Here is a 16,368-nt window from a genome sequence, read left to right on the forward strand (position 1 = left end):
TTAACAAATTTGCAAGCAGGTCAACCTTTATGAGAAACCCGCAAGTCATGGAGGATGCCAGAGGATTGTAGCTTGAGGAAGGAAAGCTGGCAAAGTGACTAAATTGATCTTGCAAGAAGATTTGATCTTCGTACCCGTTTGTTGAAGGAAACAACAAAACCATTAATGGTGTATGACAAAGAAGAGTAGAAAATCATTATGTAGACATCCAAATTTAGAAAACACACATTGGAATGCAAAGCTTTGCTGGTGATTGATCGATGTCATGAAGATCTTATCCCTAGAAAAGCACATCAAATCAAATAAGAATTAGATCGAGTTGGAGAAGGTGAAATCTAACACAAATGCATTTTTGGCGAGAATCCAAGTTTATAAATATGTGAGCTCAAGACAGAAAAGATGATGCTTGATGTGAAGAAGGAGAGTAAAGAGAGCCCAAGTAAAGAAGAAGATCATTTTTCTTAGAAATTTATTCTAAGTAAGTTGCAGAGTAAGTTAGTAGACAAACCGGTGAGAGGGTTTAAACCAACAAAGACAGTGTACCGGTATACTGTTAGAGGTCTAATAGTTAAGCTAAGCAGTGAGGTGTGATTGATTAAGAAGGCATTAAAGTGTGACATAGTGTGTTGTGAGGCTATGAGAGAGATAGATAAGAGAGGCCAAGAATCAGAGAGAGCAATCTGATAACCAATAGCGTGAGATCAAGTGAAGAAAAGAAGACTGTTAACTAGTAGAAATCTATTTGATCAAGTATTGCAAAACTCATTTGCAAACAAAAGCTATAATTGTATCAAAATTGTATTTCATAATACATCACCAAGTTAGAGCTTGGTGTAGGGGTTGGTGCCCTAAATCAGTAGGAGCTGGTGCCCTAAATCTTTGCAATTCATTGTTTCACTTGTGAAGTTGGATTGGAGCAGTATTTTTCAACTACATTTCTCGTCGAGGTTTTTCCCATATTGGGTTTTCCTCGTACATCTGGTGTTGTGGACTGCATTTGTGTGTTTGTTTCTATTGGTATCCTCATTTGTCTTACCGGTTTGACTATTTAAGTGCTTAGGATAATAATCAGTATTCTAAGGTCGTTTTAAAAGAGAATTTTTTTTAAGAACCACTCATTCAGCCCCCTCTCAGTGGTACATTATGTTCAACACCCTATAGGCCATAGTCATAAGGAGGGATTGACCTATTATGCCCTGCATATTTATTCCCCTATAGTTTCCTTGTGTCAAAATATGGGTCCCCTGTATTTGCTTTTATTTTGCTTTGTTCTTTTGGTTTTTGTTGTTTTGCCTCGGAACCCCGGAGTCCCGAGGTCTGTTTTTGCTCTTTTTGCTTTATCCACCCTAGAACTTCAAACCCCGAAAGTCCTGGGGTTGGTCTCCTTTTTCTTTGTCTTTTGTTTTGTGTTCCTACCCTACAATCCCAGAGTCTTGAGGTGTGTTTTTGAGTTCTTTACCTCAGAAATCCGGAGTCCCGAGGTGCATTATGTCTGATCCACCCTAGAACCTTGGGGTCCCGAGATGGATCCTTGCTTGCTTTCCTTTCTACCTCAGAACACTAGAGTCTCGAGGTGGAATGTTTTGTTTTGTGTTTTTGTCGTCCAGCTTGGAACCCTGGGACCCTGGAGTCTTGAGGTCCTGTTTAAAATGCTTGTACAGACAGGTTCGGGAGGGGGTATAAATATGAATAGTGAACTTTTAAAATTCATTTGTGTATATAGAGATCTTGTTTCTTGCCTCCTAACCATGAGCCTCTGAACTGTAGAGCTTCCTTTTGCATTCTTGGGCATCTTTGATTCACCAGGTAGGTGATTTTTCTTTCTTTCTTGGTCGTTTGTAGGTTAGATCTTTCTTTTCTTTGTCGCGGGTTTTTTTTTCATTGTCTTCTTTTTGCATTTTTTTTTTGTGTTTTCTTGTGTGTCCTTGTGTGCCCTAGTTCCTACCCCAGAACCCTAGACCCTCAGAGTTCTGGGTTAATTTCTAGTTCCTACCCCAGAACCTCGGACCCCTAGAGTTCCGGGTTAATTTCTCTTCCCTACCCCAGAACCCCGAAGCCCCGGAGTTCTGAGATTTTATTGGGTTTGCCTTTGATGAACCCAGAACCCCAGAATCCCAGTTTCAGATTATTTCTTTAAGGTGAGAAAGTGCTATCATGTAGCCCAGAACCCCGGAGTTTCAGACTCATTTGTAATTACCTACCCCAAAACATCAAAACCCCAGAGTTCCGTAATCATTCATTATCTACCTAGCTCAAAACCTCAGAGTTTCGAACCTTGCTTTTTTTAAGAAGACTCCCTATCCCAAGAATTCGGAACCCCAAAGTCCTGAAGTGAATAAACTTTTTATGTTTTTGATAAGGGCATGATCCTTGTTTTCTTCTTACAGGTTTAGGTGGTTAGATAGACTCATCTTCTAGCAAAAGAAGCAAAGATGTTGATAAACTTCCAGCTACCATGAAGTACCACTATCAAGGACAAGTTTATTCCTCAAAGTTAGATGATCAGGTCAAATGGGTCACTAACATGAAAATTGGCCTTATTGAAATTGAAGACATTAGAATCCAGCTAGATAAGCCAAGATTAGAGGCCCCACATAGGAGAATTAAAAGATCGAGCCTAGTGGAGGCAACTATCTTTCTGCAATCAGTGCAAGCATCAGAATTTATAATGAAAATTGCTCAGTTCTATGACCCGGACACTAGAAAATGCATTGACGCACAGGGAAGGACAGTTGTAGACTTGTCTCTTGACATGTTGGGGTTCGTGTTTGGTATCCCAACCAGAGATGAGATATTCCTCTCAACTGAAGAGGAGGCTTTAAAGGCATGAAATGACAAAGTTGCAGCAAGAAAAAGGCACATGAATGAAAACTAGTTGGAAGAAGAAAGAAAGAAAAATAGGTCTCAAGGCAACAAAGATCCTAAGGGTAGACTTCAAGGAGCCCCAAAGAGATTTGATTACTATGCTGAGTTGAGCAGGGCCTTTAGCAAGCTCGATTATAAACATTTACATCCATGGATGTTCCAGTTTATGACCACTATCCTGATAGGAAAACAATATTTTGATTGGCCGCAGATCCTTTCTGACAACATCTACAAACAAATGAAGGAAGTCCACCAGACCCAAAAATTCTTTTTCACATCCTATGTCATCTGGGTGGCTGCCAGAGCTGGTAAGTTTTTAGGACTACAAGCAGAGGGTCAGTTAGGAGATGAGGAAGGATAGAAGAAGGTATGGTAATATTATTCCCAACTCCCCCTAATCAATGCAAAGGCTCATTTCAAAAGAATTAATGATGCCTTCATTTTTCTGATAATAATTAAATTAACAAGAGATAGGATACCGGATTAGCTTGGAGGCCATGGCTATTATCTGAGAGGGCATGTTGGTTTATCCAAAACCCACACTCTACTTACATTAGGGTCAGTGGATTCATAGGGAACCTAATGTTGCTTCCCAGATACTGCAATGATAGAGTAATGTTGTTGGAATATGTAAGGCAACTATTGGGCCTTCAATCTCTCTTATCATCAAAGCATAAAACATGCATTGATTATTTAGGATCTATTGGATACTTCTCATGCTCAAAGATACATGTTACAAAGCTAGCAGAGCGAGAGCTTCAAGATTTGAACTTGAAAGAATATGATTATGCTAGGGAATTTTATGATCCCTACGGGAAGCTCAAAGAAGCTATGCCCAAGGCATATGAGGGACACAATCCAAACTTGGAGGATTTTTGGGCCAACCTGCAGGACAGTTTTGAGGTCAGAGAAAAAATATAATAGGTTAGTTGTGCCACAGATAAGAGATTTTGGAATTGAGACCAATCTCCTTAAAAACCTCAGGGATGATGGAGACCTACTCGATGCGGCTTACAAGGGATCAGAGATTGAAAAGAAGCCCCTCTCCCCAATAAGATGGTCCACAAATGAGGACGTTAATATAGAAAATATTTCTCAAGTGGTCATCAATAGGACCAAGCAATGGCTAAGCCAGAGGGTAAGGCCGAGTGCCTCCAAGGGAAAATGGGAGTCCACCTCAAGGGGTTATAAGGAATATGCTCGAAAGACAAGATCATGTTCAAGAAAGAATACATCTACCGATCCTGATGAGGAGGAGAAGCCTCAAGAAACCACTGAGGAATTACTAAAGAAACTCTAGGAGAAGATGAGGGAGTCTGAGCTATTGAAGAAGGCAATAGACCTTGGAGTGACTGATGGATTAGGAGCAGTACCATTGGCTAAAGTTCTCCCACCAAGGTCAGCTATAGGGCAGATTGTAGTAGAGGGTGCCCAGGGGTAAGAAGACACACCAGTTACAGAAGATGTTCCCGCTTAGCCACCCCCAACAACTGCCACATAGGACCCCAGTACCAATGCTCCTACACCACCACCATTTAACATACCTATAGGGCAACCGGGAGTGAAAGATTTTAGGGCTGCCATTGAAGGAATAAGTATTAGAAATATTGAATCTGGTTCAAATCAAGAGGAAGAGGAGCCTGAGTAACATCAGCCGCTAAGGGGTGAGAAAGAAAGGGATGAGGCATAAGACCTATTGAGTGAAAGGTTAGTCCTAACCCCTCAAGATCAAGAGGACCTCTTTGAGGATATAGCAGCCAGGCAAGGTGAGACAGGGATGGATGATGAAGAAAAGATGTTTGGAGAAGAGGTCAGTGGCAAATTGAGAGAATTACATAAGCAACAGGCTCTCCAAACCAATTTGTCCTGTCAAGTTGTCCCACCTAAAGACCCCAGGCAAACAAAGGCAGAGGAAAGAGATGAAGCATAGGAGCAGGCGGAGGTCCATATTGTAACTGCAGATATAGTGTCACATCAAGGTGACAAAGATGAAAATATTTTGCAATAGCTCAAGTTCACTTTTGAGAAGAAAAAGAGAAAAGTGAAGCTTCCTAAGGTCACTTTACAACAGGTAATCACGGAGGAGATGCCAAAGGATAAGAAGCAGAAAATAATACATCATCTAGCAAGAACAAGCTCTGGTGAAGTGATTGCAGATGTGGCAGTTCCACTCCAAACTGAGGGACAAGCTTCCCCTAAGTACCAAATATCCCTAGTAAATTTGGGTAAACAAACCAAGTGGGGAGAGTTGGATACTCTGGAGCTGGCCACAAGTGTTGTGAGAGGATGTTTAGAGAAGGAACACACTTTGAATTTAGAGCTCAAAGAACAGGTGGGACAATACAAGCAGTTGCTCATTGAGATGAGAAAACCTCTAGACTTTTGTAGGGTTGACGACCTACCTTCGACCTCATCACTACCAGAGGGAGAAGTGATGGCACTAGTGGAGGTAAGATGAGTGGTTGCTGCAGCTAAATCATGGGCCCAAATAAATGCATCCAAGATCAAATTATTTTTGTATGATACTATGAGGATATACTATGAGGCGGTCCAAGCAGGCAGAACTCTAGCTTCTTGTTCCTTCCAATGGGAATGAAAGTTAAACATTTTCAATAAACAGTTCTGAATTTTGAATAAAGTATTGTGGTTAGGAGAAGAGACAATAATGAAAGAGGACCTCTTAGGAGGAGATAGTTGTGAGAACTTGTAGTCTTATGTGTACATTTTGGAGCTAAAGATTGAAATGTTTCAGTAGTATATGAAGGATATGACAAAGATTCAGATTCCTCTCCTCAAAGAAATTTTGAAGTTTGAGAATTTTGTAAAACATATGCTTGGAGCCTTTGGTTTAGGATTAACTAATACTGGAATAATGGAGCAACAATAAGTTTTGAATCAGTTGGATGCATACGAGGCCCAACACTTAGGATCCTCGGCCTAGTTTGATGTCACCCTCATGGATGGATATACATACTTGATCACTCAGTGTCAAGAGGTAGTTGATACAATAAAAGAGTTGGAGGAAGGGAAGAAGCACGTAGATGGAGTTTTGAAGAAGTATAAATTTAAAATTAAACATGTAGCTGATCCTCCTATCCAAGCAGTCGCATGCATAATTGATAATTATAGAGATTTCATTAAAAAGTGAAGGATGAACATATAGTTGCTAAAGATAGCAGGGTTTTTGCATGACCCCCAATTTTGTATTTTCAAGCTGCAACTCCAACTCAGGTTCCAATTTTGAAGAAATTTTTTGCATGACTACGAAAAGGTGGCTCACCCAGCATGGTCTTCGTAGTGCTCATGCAACTCCCATTTTGTATTTGTTAACTAGAGTTTAAAGGCAGAAACTTGCAAGTTAACTGCAACTCCTAGTTTTTAGTTCTTATTTTAGATTAGGGTTATCTCCTAGATATTAGGGAAAAAGACTTCTATGAATTGAGAATTTGGATTCATTTGTAAAGGTCCCCAAATTGATGATTTGTGGCCCACTTAGAAGATTTTGTACATTATGTTTTTAGATTATGATACTCTTTAGTTATTCTTTATTCTTTGATATTAATACAAGAAACATATTGTAGATTGCCTGATCTACTTCTATATTCTACAAAATTGTTCTGTGTAATTTGGTAATGTCTATTATTTGGAGTTAGCAACGTGGTTTGATCTTTTTTTTTATTACTTTATGAATCATATTGCACATGTCAGTGGTGTATGAGAATTATTGTGATAGGTCCTATTGTTGATGATTTTATTTTCATAGGTCTGTAAAATTGATAATTTTGTAGGTTTGATGGGGGTCTATTGTTGAATGCTAACTTGGATAATATTTGATAATTTCTTGGATTGCAGGGAGCTACATGAGTAGTTCATTGAGTTGCTATTGTATTGGTTTCATTGTTATTTTCTTGTTTCCTTGATCTATCTTTTTGTAGTTTATTTTCCAGAGAGTCCTAAATTTTAAAAATACAAAAAAAAGGGGAAGTTTGACCATTAATAACCAACGGGACTAGTTTCAACCAGCAGGCCCCTTAACAAGTATAGCTACATCAACCCTTGGGCTGCCCATCACCGTTGTGACCCGACTATAGAGACCTTGGAGTAGTGAGTCTTCCAAAGCTTATTACTTTTCAGGAGAGGTGGTGAGTGTTTACATTGGCTACCTGACTATTGGCGGGTGTGTCAAAGTGGCCGTCAACATGACCACTAGTCCCCAAGGCTTAATTTTGCCCCCTAATGCCTTAATAGGGCATGTTTTTAAAAGACAACTTTATGTCAATTTGTCAAAATTTTGCAAACAAGAAATTGATAGAAAGATAGTTTTGGGAACTTTGCAGCGATATAGGCCATTTTTCTAAAAAAGAATTATAGTTGTATTTGATTGTTATTTGAAGTTAGATCTTCATTTTTTGCTCTTCAACTCATAAATTTTTGCCTACATCTCTTAATTTTATGATTTTTGTGGTGTTCAAAAGGTGTTGAAGAGCTCAATCAAGGCATCCCATACTTTTTCTAGATTTAGATCCAAATATTTTATTTTATTTTTGTTATATTTTATATTTTGGATGATTACAAGGACATAATAGAACTCAAGATTATTTTTTTTGACTCAAATCACTTAATTTTGGCTACATGATATGTATTAATCTCTAATTTTATTATTTGCGAAATGTGTCATTATAATTGTCATGGCTTATGCAACTCATCCTTTTGTAACCATTTTGACTATAGATAACTATGAGTCTTGACAAAAAAATCATCCTAACATGTTGTAGGTGGCTCAATCTTTTGCCTCATCTCTATTGACTCATCCCTTAGCTACACAACCATTGAAATAAATCAATTTGGGCTAATAAAAATGGTCACTTTGATAGGGTTTATTGGTACAACCATTAGTTTATACATTCACCATCAAATCTTGAGAATTAAGAGCCCACACACACTTTAGATCAAAATTTTGGGGATCTATCAATGTCCACATAATCCTCCATTCCTAGATGGTCCTACATTAGATTGCCTTATTCCACTTGATGATATTGATAATCTACCCCTTGATGATGACACATTAGAAGATCTTGAATATGATCTGGTTCTTGAGCCTCTTGAATATTAATACCTCTCCTATTGTTCCTAATCCTCCATTTCATGGACATGGCGACACATTAGTAGATTTTAGAGACACCATTATCATACCTTTGGATTCTTCTTCTTACTACTATCTATTTAAAATAGGAGTTATTCCTACATTTATACTTGGTCTTGTTTCTTCTCAAAGGAAGACATGTTGTTTGTGGGCATTTGATCATGTTTTTTCTTCAAGCATTCACAATTTTACACATTATGGTGGGGCTACATAGTCCCTTTCTTTCCCTCTTATGAAGGAACTATTGATTGATACTCGTGATGGATCTCACCCTTGTGGGATATGAGTTCTCCATCCATCTTGCATATGTTTGCAGGTTTTATTTCTTTTGGAGAGGAGTTACATCACATCCTTGAGGGTTTTGAGATCTCCATATATCACTTGCATATGCTTATTTGCATCTTTTCTATCTTTAGGAGAGGAGTTTTGTCTCATTGGGATTTATATTTTCTATCCATATGTTAGATATTGTATTGTAAATAGGTACCTAACATGACCTAGAAGCCAAGACCATGTAATTAGAGTGGTGCGAACAAGGCCCTTTTCTATCTCGTTTTCTCTTATATAATGTGAAAAAAGCATATTATCCTACTTGTTCCTAGTTAAGTCCTTCTACATGTTCACACATTAATTTCACTTAGGGGATTAGGAATATTATCCTCTCATAACACTAGTTATCTCTTTGCATAGGATTAAGACACTTCACATAATCCTAACTAATCATGAATCTCAACATTGCTTAAATAAGCAAGACAACATATGTGCATTTTGTAGTGTCCATCTTTGATGAATAAATCTAATCCATTGTGCCCATAATCAAGCAATGTTTTGCTCTTACTGCTCTCTTGTGGAATGCATCTTTTGGTTTTCCTAGGGATCTCGAGAGGTTGAGTTCATTGGTGACCACCAACTATTTATTTGGCTAAGGTATATTATCCAAAATATTTTTTTATACTTCTTTCTTTTTTTTTATCGGTAAAAGGCCGAAGCCATGATATTTTATTAGATATATTTTTCTATACTTCTATAGCAGGATTAGTTGGTTTTAAATGAAATGTGTTTTATTATTATTAAATATAAGTAAAACTAAATTTTTTGAACTTATTTAGAACTCAAAGAATATAAATTTTAACTTAAACAAAAAGTAAGATTAATGAATGAATTACAACTTTCAAATTTTTAGAATATTAATTTACATAATTTGAATTTAAAATAATAAATTATAGAAATAAATGACTTTAATACTAAAATGTGGAGGATATTGGGCTAGACACAAGTTTGATGTACCATCACCCCATATGAGAAAAAATAAATAAATGAAGATCATTATATCTAGAAAAATATCAGCTACATGTGTAAAATGACAAAATACAAAAGTTACACAAGATTACTAGTAGCCATAAAAGTATAGAATAAATTAATAAACTAATATATTGAAGAGAACTGATAAAATGAAAAATGGAAATGAAAAGAGAAAGATAACACCAAGTTCCAAAGTTGTAGGTGTAATGGGTAGAAAATTAGGGTTTCCACCATGAGAGGGACGTAAACCACTAATTTACCATTATATTCAAAAGAGGGGCCAATCTAATAGATTTAGTCATCAACCAGTAATGATAATGACTGAAAATACTGATTGGATTCAAGTGATGTGTTGATTTTCCCTCTTTTGTGAGTTGAAATGCTGAAATTAGGGAAAAGTACTGAAAATGAATGTAAAAATGCAGAAACAATGAGCTACAATCATTGAATTGAGGCACACACCTAGATCTAAGTAGTATCTACAAATTCACACCTGATCCTTGAAAAAGATCCAAAAATATCCGGACTGGAGCGCTCATCACTCTGGTCCTCCTAAATTTTTGCATGCCAAAGAGGATTGATTTATCTCTACAAATAATGCCTATTCTGAAGATCGCAGCTCCATACCTATTTCTTGCACACTAAAATAAAGGGTAATAGGTTGGGAATAGGGGCTTGCCTAAGTCAAACCCCAATTTAGGAATTAACTTTGATTGAAATATTTCAAATACTGAAATAAATGATGGAAAGATATACCTTAGATCTGCAATGACTAATAATGATGCTTTGCTTCTTGAATGTAATCACATATATGTTGTATGAAATGACATGAATATGAAAAAACCCTAATCACACACGTGCTTGCAAATGAATGATGTGATTATGTTCCACAATTGATGAATGAAGAATGCAACCTTGAAGACCTCTAGAAATGCTTGATGATTATAATTTCACCTATCTCTTATGATGTTTGTGTATACACATAAAAATTGGCTATGAGCAATTAAATAAATATTTTATATTTATTTAATAATTATTCTTCTATTAAATAGTTAATTTGAAAAGATTAATTTATTTAATTCATTTTTATGTCTTTCTATTAATTAATATTTTATTAATTAATTCATTTATCGTATTCCTCTAATTAATTAAATATCTAATATTTAATTATCATTTTAACCAAGTTAATTAAATATCTAATATTTAATTATCTCCTTCAAACAATTAAATACCCAATATTTAATAGTTATTCTCCTATCCTATAGTCTCAAATATTAAATAATTCTTAAATTATTTAATCCCTTTTCCAACTCACCCTCCATCTCCACTTCATCTTCCCTTTGCCAACTCATCCATCATATGGCTAGACAAATTAATATTTCTTAAATATTAATTCATCATTTATCTCCAACTTCCAAAATTAATGAAAATTGTGTACGTACACATATTTCATAACCATTTTCTATATTCTCTCCAACACCCTCTACATCTTAGGAAGGACTTGAGTCCACTTGTCCTCTCATGCCTAAATTTCCTCCAACCATCCCTAGATTCTCTCAGTCAACAACCCAGTCAAGGTGAGATGAGTGACACTTGTCTTCTCCTTCCCCCTTTCTCTTAACCTTCACCCTTTCTCATAGCCATTCAAATCTAAAAATCTGATCATGACTGTTGATCTGAGCCACATCATCTAATCCTCTCAAAGTCTATAAAATTAAGAGCTTCAGTTGAAAGAGAGTTAGTCTTCAAATCAATCATATGCATCTGTGAGTTTTTGAAGCAAATATTAAATAGTAATAGCAAATATCATATAGCATTTTAGCATAATAATTTGAGCATAACCATGTAGTATTTGTATATCATAGCATCAATTAACTACAAGTTATCAATCCATTCTTCATATGCCATCTTGAAAGCCATCAGTGCATTATCTGAGAGCACACCATCTGCAACCAGGAACAATGGAGTTAGGACACAATGAGTTATAAGTCATGAAGGTAAAATAATGTTTTATTTCAATATGTATTTCATGTAGTTTCATTGGTTGAATTTGGATTTCCTGTATGCATTTCCATTTGTATTTTGTGAAACTAACTTATTGCAGGTAACATTCTGAGGATGAAATTCAAGTTGACACATTTTGGCGCCCACCGTGAGGCTCATAGACCTTGCATATACCTTTACAAATCTCACAAATAGTTAAATTAACGCATTTGTAATGCAAATTCATGCATGTGTGAATTCTGACAATGCTTTTGTTCTGCAGGTTAGCGCATTTGCCTTCTAGGTTAGCACATTTGCAGCACAAGTTAGCACATATGTCATGTAGGTTAGTGCTTTTGTCTGAAAGTCTGCGCATTTGCATTACAGGTTCATGCATTTGTGTCTTAGGTTAGCACATATGTCAAATAAATCACACTTTTGTATCCACAGAGCAACGCTTTTGTAGTTTAGGTTAGCGCTTTTGATCTGCAGGTTAGCGCTTTTGAGCAAAAGGGTAGCACATATGTTATATTAACGCTTCTGTTTGTAAAACTAACAAAATTTTCATGCAGGTCCGAATGTCCAAGAAATCAGATTTTACAGATTATTAACATGCATGTGCAAGATGGTATTTAAGACAAATTTTATGCATTTCATCATCTAGTTAATTAAAAGTCTTGTTTTGGGAAGTAACATATCATATCTTGTTCATCTAGTTTAACTAAGAGAATGAATTGACAGCATGCAAATTGCATTTTTAGTATTTTCTCTAAAATAGTTGCACAGACTTTTATAAATAAACACCATGCTTGGTGGAACAACATCTCCAAATAGGACTTAGCCAACAATTGCTTTGAAAAGGTTAAAAAGAACACTTGTATTCAGTGTCTCGAAAGTGGTAGATATATGCTCTCCCCTTAATTGGGTGACCAAAAAGCCAAACCCACTCTTTTACGCTCTCTTTACTTTCAAGCAATTAAATCCTTTAGAGGGTCTGCCTTCTCGAGCTGCCTTGAGGGGGCCAGTGAGAGGGGAATGACCTAACATGGAAATGAGCTAATATCGAGTCCTTCCAATCCATTATAAATAAATCATGTTTGTGACGAAAGTCCCAAACAACATGTGTTGATAAGTTCATATCGACACTATGTTTCCCCATAAACCCTATGGAGTGTAACCTTTATAGGCTGGGAATCTTCTGTATTTATAGAGCTGAAAGTGCCGCATGTATAGCCACATGATCGGAAGCCTTTACTAAAAACACTTGTACTAGTTGTCAAAATCCTTCTAGTTGTTGGCGTAGGAGGTTGGACTTCTGAAGCGGCTCACATACATATAGTTCTTAGTAGAGATATAAAGTTTGCCATGGGGAGTTTTCATGGAAACTGGTGCTTGGCTGCCCAGAAGAAGTGAGTGTCGAGGGTGGAGCTAGTTGGATCAAACATCTAAATATCCGCTTTGAATAGCATAGCGTCGGGGGAAACCCCACGTGAGATTCAACAATTATTTTCTTAGCCTGCCATAGGGATTGTACTTGCTTGTACATTTTATTTATTAGACACCGTGTCTTCTATGTCTGTAACATGTTCGAAATAGTCAAAAATTGAAGAAAATTATCATCTACAAGTGAGCAAAAATCCAACAAATTGCTGAAAAAGTTTGATCGAAAAGGGGAATACAAAAGCTTTCCAATACTTGAAACACCAGATCAAAATCAAAGTGTCAAAACATCAATATCAAAATAATTCTTGAAGTAGGTTTTATCTCTAAACCATCACATATTTTCAAACTAGCTCAAACAACTAGGTTACTAATCTAACAGGTTATACTCAAAAGGTTCTATAAACATCAACATTTAACAAGCTATCAGTTCAACCATCTTAAGTGCAAAAATCAACATCTTTGTCAAGTTTCTCATCAGGATAATCAAATACTCTATCACGAAGCTTGATCAAACCTATACTAGGTTCCTAATCTTGGATATATCTTTCCTATTTTGAACCTAGGTTATATCAAAACCAAAATTGCACCAACATTGGAATCAAACAAAATTGTAAATTGTCAAAAGCTTATATGACTCTTAGGTATCACCTTAAGAAAAGAAAACCCAGTTATAAAGCTACTCAGAAAAGGATAAGATTTTTGTATATCAATCACAAGATCTTATTGAAACATAAGACATTCTTACACCATTTTCATCACTCCTTACATGGCTACGGTACAAAATTTGACGATGAAATTTTACAAGGACGTGCTTTTCAATAAAGAGACGCTTTATCCCAATGAACAAACAATAGTGGTAAAATCAACAAGGCATATCTTCCTAAACCAATAATCACTTATTGACTTTGTCCATTGGAAATTTCAACAACTTTGAAATATTCACATGCCAGTTTGGACTAGAGCCCAACATGACCAACTTAGAAAACAACAACAAATGGAGGAAGAAGATACTCCTATATTCCAAACTTTTGGATTTACCATTGTTGATGAAGAAGAAGTCAATAGCACCATTAGAGACCTTGAGCAAGATTTCAAATTTGATAGGCTAATAAAAAAATTGTTAGCAAAACAAAAAGAAAAATATCTCTTGATGTTGGCAAAATCTGGAGCTAAACTACCACAAGACTTTAGCAAGTAACATCCAAAACACAAATGAGCCAAATAATGAAGATGTGAACAAAGAAAGCAATGAAGAAACAAGGAAAGAGAGGGATGACAAAAGAAAAGAACGTAGTGATAAGAGAGCTCACGAAGAAATAAGGAGAAATTATGTGGATAATCCATTGTCAAACCTTACTTAACAAATACAAACTCTACAACAACAGATACAAGACATGCAAAATGGGACAAGCTCCAAGAAATATTCATTAGAATATATATATGCCCATATCATTTTGATAAAAATCTAAATATGATATTGATGCTCTGTAAAAAGGGAAGGTTAGTCAATGATATCAAGACACAAACAAGAAGAAAAGGGAAACCATTAGTGTCAAAAATCACAAACAAAATACTTTCCTACACAAGCATATCAAAAGAGATATCAAAAGCATGATAAAATATCTAACTAAGAAGGTAAATATGATGAGGCATCTCCAAATGCCTCCTAACATGCTCTTGGTTTCTTCTCCCTTGTTCCTCTCCTCTCCAAGTTCCAAAATAGTGTAGCTCTCAGCAGCTTTTTGCACTATGGATGCTTATGGAGGTTTGAGATTGAAATATTGCTCTAAATGTAAATAAAGAAGCTAATACTAAGCTATTGATGCTAAAATGATTTATTTTAACCAAAATGACAATATTATTAGTTGATTATGCTAAAATGCTCTCTCAAAATGCCTATAGCTTAAATGCATACATGTTTTTAGGATCTGAATTATGAAGAAATGGGCTCTATTTATAGGAAAAATGGAGCAATGGATGGTTCAGATTGAGCAATCTCAACAAGGGTCAGGATTGAATGATTTGAGATCCATGTGAGGGCTTTCAACCCAATCCTAGGATGACAAGTGTCAATGTGAGATAGGTTGAGAGGAGAGGGAATAAACATTAAATGTTTGACATGACTTTGGGAGTTAAGGTTAAGGTTAGTTGAATGAATAAACTCTTTATTCAAAGAATAAAACTTTTATCCAATGGATAAACTCTTGTGCAAAGGCAAGAGGGATAAATATGGTCAAAGCAATAAATGCTTGAGGAGACCCACGAGTGCAAGTTGAAATAACCATAAATGGTGATGTAAGAGCCATTAATGGTCATGTAAGAGCCATTAGTGGTTTTGAAAGACTTTGGAGGTTAAATTGTTGAACACACAAAGCATTTAATGCTTTTCAAAGACTTTGGAGTCTTTGAGAAGTGACTTAAAGTTGTTTAGGAATGTGACAATAATTAGGGAATGGATTGGGCTAATTAGGAAGGGGTTAGAAGAATCTAGAAGGGGTTTAGGAATGCAAGTGGGTTTGGTGGGTGAGGGAAAATAAGATTTTATTAAAATAAAAATTCATTTATTTCAATAAATGTGTGCAAGTTGCATTTGTAGGAAAATGCAAGTGGAGGGGGATAAATGATTTAAATAAATGTTTTATTTAATTTATTTAAAAGAGGAATAGGGGATTTAAATGAAATAAATATGATTTATTCATTTAATTGATTTGAATTGGGTTCAATGAATTAATTAAAATAAATTGAATAATTTATTTAATTAATAGGAGAATGTTTGAAGATGAATTAATTAAATATTAATTTAATTAACTGATGGCTAGTGGATTTTTAATTAAATAAATAACAAATATTTATTTAATTAGAATGGACAGATTTATGTGACTACAAATACCATTTCCGCAACATTGCGAGATTCCTAAATATGACAAATACAATGGAAAATCTAATCCTCAAGATCACATTAGGGAGTTTTGTACTATGAGCATGGAATTTTCTCATGATGAAACTTACCTTATGCATCTTTTTCCTAGGATTTTAAATGGAAAATCAATGGAGTGGTTTTCAAGATTACCATTCGGAATCAAATCTTTTGAAGAACTTGTGAATAGGTTTATTTCACAATACTTCTACAATATAAGGAATGAAATAACAATGCTAGATCTTTGCAATGTTAACCAAAAGAATGGTGAGTCCTTTATTATTTTCTTACAACGATGGAAATGCATGTTTAATAGGTATCCCCGAGATGTACATGATCAAGAAAAAAATGACATATTCATTGATAATCTTATCAGTGAAATGAGTTATCGACTAAGGATGCAATGTCCTCCCTCTTTTGCCAAAATGATCGAGAATGGTCTGAAAATAGAGAACGCGATGGTAAAGAGAGGAGAAATAAAAATTTACAATAAATCATACAACAACAACAACAACAACAACAATGACAAACCCAAGTTCTGGTTAAAGAATAGGAATGTCAGCAATGAAGGGAATGACGATAATAGTACTACAAAACAACAACAACCAATTTTCAATCTTCAAGTCAAATCCCAAGCAACAACAATCCATAAAACAATAAAGCCAAGTCCTTTTTCTCCAATCTGCGGAGGAAATTCACAAACATTGGAGAATCT

This window comes from Cryptomeria japonica, chromosome 11, assembly GCF_030272615.1.
Source record: "Cryptomeria japonica chromosome 11, Sugi_1.0, whole genome shotgun sequence".
Classification (NCBI taxonomy): Eukaryota; Viridiplantae; Streptophyta; class Pinopsida; order Cupressales; family Cupressaceae; genus Cryptomeria; species Cryptomeria japonica.